Here is an 8627-nt window from a genome sequence, read left to right as displayed (position 1 = left end):
TAGGGAGACACTCTTCGAGATGAATTCGCAATGCATTCCATAGATAACCTGACTACTTTTTATATTTTCATGAATCTTAGATTCTGAACAGCATCATAATGATTATGAGCTTGCACGCATGAAAAGAATAAAGCAGAACAATGCCATGGCTGTCAAACTTGGCATTAAGGGACTGAAATCAAGTCTGGATGCAATGCAATGCAAACGCTCTCCACCTACAGATTCATGCTCAGAGTATGATCCTACCAGTGATTCTGAGCTAGAGGGAGACCTAAGTCAATGTAGCTCCCTAGTGGAGGAGTCAGAGGCAGATGCCCTATCTTATTCACCCATCAAGGTGCTTGCTCTAACTTTCCAAGGTTATATTGGTCGCACATATCTTGCAACTGATGCTTTGCATTGCTTCTACTTTGTTGCACTGCCATTAGCTTAGTTTACACATCGTGTATGTGAATACGCCCTGCCCATCCATTTTCAGTACATATTCCATCTGTCATCATACCATATTTATCCATTCAAATGTTTTTCTTGTGTATTAGATGTTCAAAAGGAAGAGGGCGGTTGCTGATCACGGAGGAGCACGAGCAAAGTATTTGGAAAAGGTAGTGACACCTGATAAATCAAGTAGCCCATTAGGTGTAGTTGCAATATCACCTGACCCACAAAACACCCCAACTCTAGCAGACTCTAGCCCTACTACACTGGTCATTTCTGATGCCCCAACTCAGCAGACCCTAACTGCACCAAACAGTATGATGATGCCAGTTGACATAACACCAACTCTACGACGCAAAATCCCCATTCCAGCAAAGAGTACACCAAATCCAGTTGCCAAATCCCTTTTTGAACCAGATAGAGCCCCAATTGCAGCAAATAGGACCCCTGTTCCATTTCTTCCCAGTTTAGAAGATGAAGCTTATATTGTTGTGAGGAACCTTTGTGCGGATCTTTCCTTCATGGAAAGATTATACCGCAAACACAAAACAATTTATAGTCTTCCTCCGCAACTTACGCGTAAGTAATGTACTAATGTTATTCATGGTAATTACTGCATATGTTTCTGCTGATAGAAGAAACAAGATTTCATTCTTTTAAATAGGCGAGGACCAAACTGGATTGTCAAGATGAGCAAGGGTTGGTTGCGCTTTTCAAGCACTCGTTGATGAAGTATACCTGAGGCAAGCGCACTTCGATGGCAAGTCTCTAAATGAAATTTCTGTAAAGTCTCTGCTGCTACATTTATCAGACAGTGACTAGCATAATCTTGTTACACATTGGTCTCGTCTGCAGCGTAAGGTACTGTCTATGATATCACATCACAATTTGAACTACATTTCTGCATTTGCCTTAATGTCTCACTTGTACGAAAACTGTTAGCAGAAGAACATCAATTCTCAAGGGACTACAGAATCTCACAACTATACTGCACACTGCATTACTCTTGTGAGTACCTCTTGCCCTGTATGACCATACTTACTTTCATAGTTGTTTCATTATGAAGCATCACTGCACATGTTAGCCTCGTTATCATCCATTTGGTGGACATTATAAGATCTGTATGAACTCTTACATAAATTTAGAATTAACCCAATGCTTTTGAAGAGGTTTAGCTCTACAGTCCTCTTGTAAGGACTGAATGTCGTCTATCACTGTACTTACCCCTATTGAGAGATTGGTGCAGAAGTGTAGCCCATTGCTCTTGTCAGTATATTTTGTCCTGTAATGCTTGAACTTCCAGGGATTGGTAGTTGATTATGTAGCATCAATCTGCATCTTATCTTCATTATCATCTATCCCTTCCAGTATTATCATATCTATAATTACTCTGTACAAAATGTAGAGTATAGGCAATGCTTATGAAGAAGATTCTGTGGTATTCTTGAGTTATCCTTCCCTTGACATGGAGAAGGGCATTATAAAGCCGGTGTTACCTGTTAATGTAAGTTAGTCCTTCTAAAGCCTTTATCCTCAACTATTGTTTAATTTTCTCATACTCCCTATCGTTTACTGCTGTTTAGTTTGTTGTTTCTATCAAAAGGCATGTTCGCAACAACCGTAAGTTCCAAGTTTTACTTGTGAAATCAAATTCCTTATTCATACCATGCACATTACTCAATACTCCCTATATGTATGCTTGTTTTTGTGGATCTATATATAATCCAGTGTGTGGTGAAGCAGCCCACGTTTGCACCTTGTCATCTCCTGTTTTATCTTACTGATGTGGCTGATGATATGAACAACATGCCATGCACATTAACCAAAATAGATACAATGATTGTCTTTGCTCTTCATCTATGCTTGTTATGTTGACATGGTAATCCAGTAGTGTGGTGAAGCTCCCTGCATTATGAACAATGCCAAATTATGCTATTGATATTTTGAACTTACTCTTTATTTTCTAATTTGAAATTGGATGGAATTGACAACACAGTTATCATCTTTGTTTATACACATGCAAAACCTGTCATCTCTCTGCTTGTTTCAGGGTGATATACCTGATGGCATGCACAAATCTGCTGAAGGCTGTGAGACAAACCCAACATATATTGCACCAAAGAAGGCAAAACATCTTGAAGATAGCAAGACAACCCCAAAGTCTTGTCTTGATGCAGCGTTCAAGTTACTTGGGACTAGCAGCCAGACAAGCTCACATAATTCGTTGTCTGGATCAATTTGACTTCTTCAGTCCCAATTTCTAGCAGAAAGGCATTCTGCAACTCAACTTTGATTTGAAGTCCTATCTCTAAGAAAGATTGCGGAGAACACCAATGAGAACCTCATTGCTAAACAGCTACACCTGGAAGCTATGACCGACATGCTAGGCCAGTCTCATAGCCTTGCTCAGCAGCTTGCACAGCAGTTCCCGCACAAGGCTAACCTTTCTTGAACTGTCTTGGAAGTAGTCTCGGTTCAGTATTATTTTGTTACGCTGCAATGGTGCCTAGTTTTTGTAATCCGCTTCTTCATTGCGCTTTATGATCACTGGTGGTGAACTTCGATGCCTAGTGGATGTAATATACCATAAATACTTTATTTTATAGTGTAGGTTTATACTAAGTTACTATGCCGTAATTTATTTATTGTATAGAGTAGGTTTGTTCTTAATTCCTACTATTTACTGCCATCATTCGCTATTAGAAAAAAATCTGATGTAGTCGACCTGGCCGAAACATTCGCCTGTAACGGGCCTGGTTTTTAGCGGGCCACAATTGGGCCGGCCTGCATCTTTCTTGGGCCTGAATGGCCATTGGGGCCTTCACACTTTGCGCCAGGCCCACAACTTACTCCGGCCTATATTCGGCCCAAATTTTAGTTGGGCCTTTTGTGGACCCAGTGCTTAGTTTGGCTCATGTAGCGTTGGGCCATTAATAGGCTGAATATTCTGCTAGCCTGTTACGGCCTAGAGGAATCCATGGGCCTTTAGCAGGCCGAAATTCATGTTGGGCCTTAATTTCACTAGTCGTCAACGAGCCTTCAACATGCTGAAATGTAGACCGGCCTTTTTTGGCCCAGTTATATGACAGGTCGTTACCAGGCCGAAACATATCTCAGGCCTTAGTTGGCCCACTGATATCATGGGCCTTTAAGAGGCCGAAAGCCTAGTACATGCATCAATGGGCCGAATTATACGATAGGCCTTTAACAGGCCCAAACTCACGTTGGGCTGAATTGTTGCCACCTTTATCACGGGCCATTAGTGGGCCAGACGTCGCGTCAGACCATATATGACCATGGGCAGCACGGGCCATTCCCAGGCCAAAAGACACACCAGGCTGAAATAGGCCCATGTCTACATCGGGCCTCTAACAAGCCGAAAGTCATTGGGCCCAAATATTTGGTGAATAATTAACGAGCCAGATCTGTCTTCGGGCCTTAAATGGGCCTTTATTAAACAGGCCGTTATTGGGCTGGCCCACTAGTACTTGAGTAAGTACTACGGGCCTTTGACTGGGCCGGCCTTTTTAACCTATATGGGCCTCTATTGGGCCTTGCCACATGTCGACGTATCATAGGCATGTCTCCTCCAATGGATAAACGACATCTGGCCCACCGAGGAGCAAACACGTGTTTCCTCCGGCCAATGGGAATTTTACACGTGGAAAATCCTCATTGGTCCAGGCTGTTAACGGGTTATCGGATCCAAAACCGGACCTGATAGCTTAACGGCGACCCGTTACGGTCGATGCCACGTGTCGGTCACCCTTGACGAAAGCACTTCTATGACGCACGGTTTATCGTCATGGAACTGGACACTTCCGTGATGATAATTTTGGAAATTTCATGGAACACTTCTATGACAGCACAGGTATGACTATCTTGATTCTGTCATAAATCGTCATGGATGTACATGCATGACAGAAAACGTGTCCTACTATGACAAACACGTATCATCATGGAAGTGTATTTTTTTGTAGTGCTGATTCATGCTTGATGTCTCCGACATCACTCACACAATTCGTCTTATTTGCCACGTATCACTGTGCCGACCTCTACTCGCGTCCCTTGGCAAGCTCTGCTCGCCATTAGGCACCGCGGCGCGCTCTGCTCGGCTTGTGGACAGCTTTTCCTTGCATGTTCAATGCTACCTCTTGAGCACTACGTTGGTTTTCCCTTGAAGAGGAAAGGGTGATGCAGCAAAGTAGCGTAAGTATTTCCCTCAATTTTTGAGAACCAAGGTATCAATACAGTAGGAGACTACACGCAAGTCCCTCGTACCCACACAAACAAATAAGAACCTCGCAACCAACGCGATAAAGGGGTTGTCAATCCCTTCACGATCACTTACGAGAGTGAGATCTGATAGAGATAATAATAATAAGATAAATATTTTTGGTATTTTTATGATATAGATTGGAATATAAAGATTCCAAAAATAAACGGCGCCGGAAATAGCTAGTTAACGGGAGAAATGGAGAATAGACCTGGGGGCCATAGGTTTTACTAGTGGCTTCTCTCAAGATAGCATAAGTATTACGATGGGTGAACGAATTATGTCGAGCAATTGATAGAAAAGTGCATAATTATGAGAATATCTAGGCATGATCATGTATATAGGCATCACATCCGTGACAAGTAGACCGACTCCTGCCTGCATCTACTACTATTACTCCACATATCGACCGCTATCCAGCATGCATCTAGAGTATTAAGTTCATAAGAACAGAGTAACGCATTAAGCAAGATGACATGATGTAGAGGGATAAACTCAAGTAATATGATATAAACCCCATCTTTGTAACATCCCAAATTTTCAATTTGGAATGTTATACATAGTCATCCATGCATATCATATTTTATTCGCAGTTCGTCTCGCGATCGTCAAAATCCTAAGCAACTCAAGGACCTTCGGAGAGAGTTGGGGATTTCCCGGTTTTCAAATTTGATCTTTATCAAATCTTGAAACGAGGATTTTTGGTTTTAATTATTTTCTCTCCAAAAATATTTCATACTAAAATAAATTAGAGGAGATAATATGACTTCTCCAAGATAATTGAAATATTGGAGGAAAAATATTGAAATCAAATATTTGTTTTATTTGGATTTTATTGCATTTTTGTTTGCATTAGAAAAATTGCATGTTTTTAAAAATTGCATTTTAGGGCCAAGAAAATGTTCATCTCGTTCTAAATATTTTATTTAGACGGTGAAAATTTATTTTGGCATTTTTAGATTTTTATTTATTTTTCTAGGATTTTATTTCGGTCGGTGAAAGTATTTAAAAAAAAGGGTTCCCGCGCCCGACTGAGCCTAAGGCCCAGCCGAGCCAGGCCGCCTTCCCTGCGCGCGCCGCCGCCGCTGACTCGGACTAGGAGTCCGAGCCGGACTCCTCTCCGCCGCCGCGCCTTGCCCCTCCTCCAAGCCGCTCCGCCCCGCCCTTTATATACCGCCGCCCCCAACACCCCACCGCACCACCGTCGCCCACGCCGCCTAGCCGCCGCCGCTTGCCGCCGCCGCCTGCCGCCGCCACCGCCGAGTATGTAGTCGTATGTGATGTATGTCAGCGCGTGAAGGCAGAGCATCAGAAGCCAGCAGGACTGTTACAGCCTATGCCGATACCCGAATGGAAGTGGGATAAACTGGGCATGGACTTTATCACCGGATTGCCCAGGACCAAAACAGGATATGATTCCATATGGGTAGTAGTTTATCGCTTGACCAAAGTAACTCACTTCATCCCAGTGAAAACCACCTATACAAGTGCAAAGTTGGCCAAGATATATATGTCCAGGATAGTATGTCTGCATGGAGTTCCGAGGACCATCATATCAGATCAAGGAACACAGTTTACCTCGAAGTTTTGGCACCAGTTGCACCAGACCTTGGGAACGAGATTGGAGTTTAGTACATCATTTCACCCGTAGACGGATGGACAAACAGAGAGGGTCAACCAAATTTTGGAGGACATGTTGAGAGCATGTGCGCTAGATTATGGATCTAGTTGGGATGACAATTTGCCGTACGCAGAGTTTTCATACAACAATAGCTATCAAGCCAGTTTGAAGATGGCACCGTTTGAAGCCCTGTATGGACGAAGGTGCAGAACACCGTTGATGTGGGACGAGGTAGGAGACCGACAGTTGTTTGGACCAGACTTGATCAAGGAGTCTGAGGAGAAGGTTAAATTGATTCGCGACAGACTGAAGATTGCTCAGTCCAGGCAGAAGAGTTACGCTGACTCAAAACGCAAGGAGGTAACCTATGAAATTGGAGACCGAGCATATCTACGAGTATCACCCTTGCGAGGAGTGAAACGTTTTGGAGTTAAGGGAAAGTTAGCCCCGAGATTTCTAGGACTGTATTGTATTTTGGAACGGATGGGAGAAGTTGCCTACAAGTTGGAGTTACCCGAGGGATTGTCAGGAGTTCATGACGTGTTTCACATTTCACAACTGAAGAAGTGTCATGCTGAGATGGCAGATATACCGCTAAGAGATGCAGTACCCCTGGAGGCGATTCAGTTGGACAGTGATTTGACCTATGAGGAAAACCAGTTAAGATTCTTGAGTTTGCCAGTAGAGTCACCCGCAGTAAGGTTATCAAGTTTTGTAAAGTTCAGTGGAGCCACCATACCGAGGATGAAGCCACATGGGAACGAGAGGATGATCTTCGCAAGGACCACCCACACCTATTTTCTAGCCAACCCGAATCTCGAGGGCGAGATTCATCTTAAGGGCGGTAGGTTTGTAACATCCCAAATTTTCAATTTGGAATGTTATACATAGTCATCCATGCATATCATATTTTATTCGCAGTTCATCTCGAGATCCTCAAAATCCTAAGCAACTCAAGGACCTTCGGAGAGAGTTGGGGATTTCCCGGTTTTCAAATTTGATCTTTATCAAATCTTGAAACGAGGATTTTTGGTTTTAATTATTTTCTCTCCAAAAATATTTCATACTAAAATAAATGAGAGGAGATAATATGACTTCACCAAGATAATTGAAATATTGGAGGAAAAATATTAAAATCAAATGTTTGTTTTATTCAGATTTTATTGCATTTTTGTTTGCATTAGAAAAATTGCACGTTTTTCAAAATTACATTTTGGGGGCAAGAAAATATTCATCTCGTTCTAAATATTTTATTTAGACGGTGAAAATTTATTTTGGCCTTTTTAGATTTTTATTTATTTTTATAGGATTTTATTTCGGTCGGCGAAATTATTTTAAAAAAAGGGTTCCCGCGCCCGACTGGGCCTAAGGCCCAGCCGAGCCAGGCCGCCTTCCCTGCGCGCGCAGCCGCCGCTGACTCGGACTAGGAGTCCGAGCCGGACTCCTCTCCGCCGCCGTGCCTTGCCCCCTCCTCCAAGCCGCCCCGCCCTGCCCTTTATATACCGCCGCCCCGCCGCTCCCAACACCCCACCGCACCACCGCCGCCCGCACCGCCTAGCCGCCGCCGCCTGCCGCAGCCCGCGTCGCCGCCCCGCAAGACGCCGCCCCGCCGCGCCTCGTCGGAGGTAGCCGCCGCGCCTCGCCGCCGGTTTTTTTATAAAGACCGTTCGGTTTTTTTAGAAACCCTAGATCCATTTTTTTCGGATTCACCAGTTTTTCTCGGTTCTTCTAGTTAGCGGACGTTCGTCCGAACGTTCGTTTTAACGAACGGTTCTTCGCCCATTAGATACAGCTAACGGACGCTCGTTCGTTAGTTTGTTCGTCAATTTTCTTTTATCGGATTTATTCCGCAATTTTCTCTGATCGCGATTTCTGATCCGATCTTAGTTTCTGTTTATCTTTTCGCTCGTTAGTCGGAATCAGGCGATTCAAGCGCCTAGAGTTTCGTCTTGAAACCCCCTTTCCGTTTAACCAACTCAAACAAGTTTTCTCTACTATAAAATTTGACCTAGTTTCAGATTAGTAAACGAAGCTTCTTTCTTTCGCCGTTTGAGTTTCGTTGCTCCGTTTGATTTGATTCTTTTTGAGAACTGGAGTTCTTAATTTGAACTTTTTGGTCAACCTCTTCTATTTGAGTTTTGCTTTTGCATCATTGCTTGTTACTTATGTATGCTATTGTTTGCTTGCAATAGAACACCCGGAGTGCGAAGCGTTCTACTACGAGTCCCTAGGTTTCGCAGATCGTCAGCAAGGCAAGTAACACTTTGATCATACCCTTTTATCATCCAGTTTTTA

This window comes from Triticum urartu, chromosome 5A (genome assembly GCF_056163025.1).
Source record: "Triticum urartu cultivar PI428250 chromosome 5A, HENAU_Tu73, whole genome shotgun sequence".
Taxonomy (NCBI): Eukaryota; Viridiplantae; Streptophyta; class Magnoliopsida; order Poales; family Poaceae; genus Triticum; species Triticum urartu.
Note: the sequence above shows the minus strand (reverse complement) of the source record.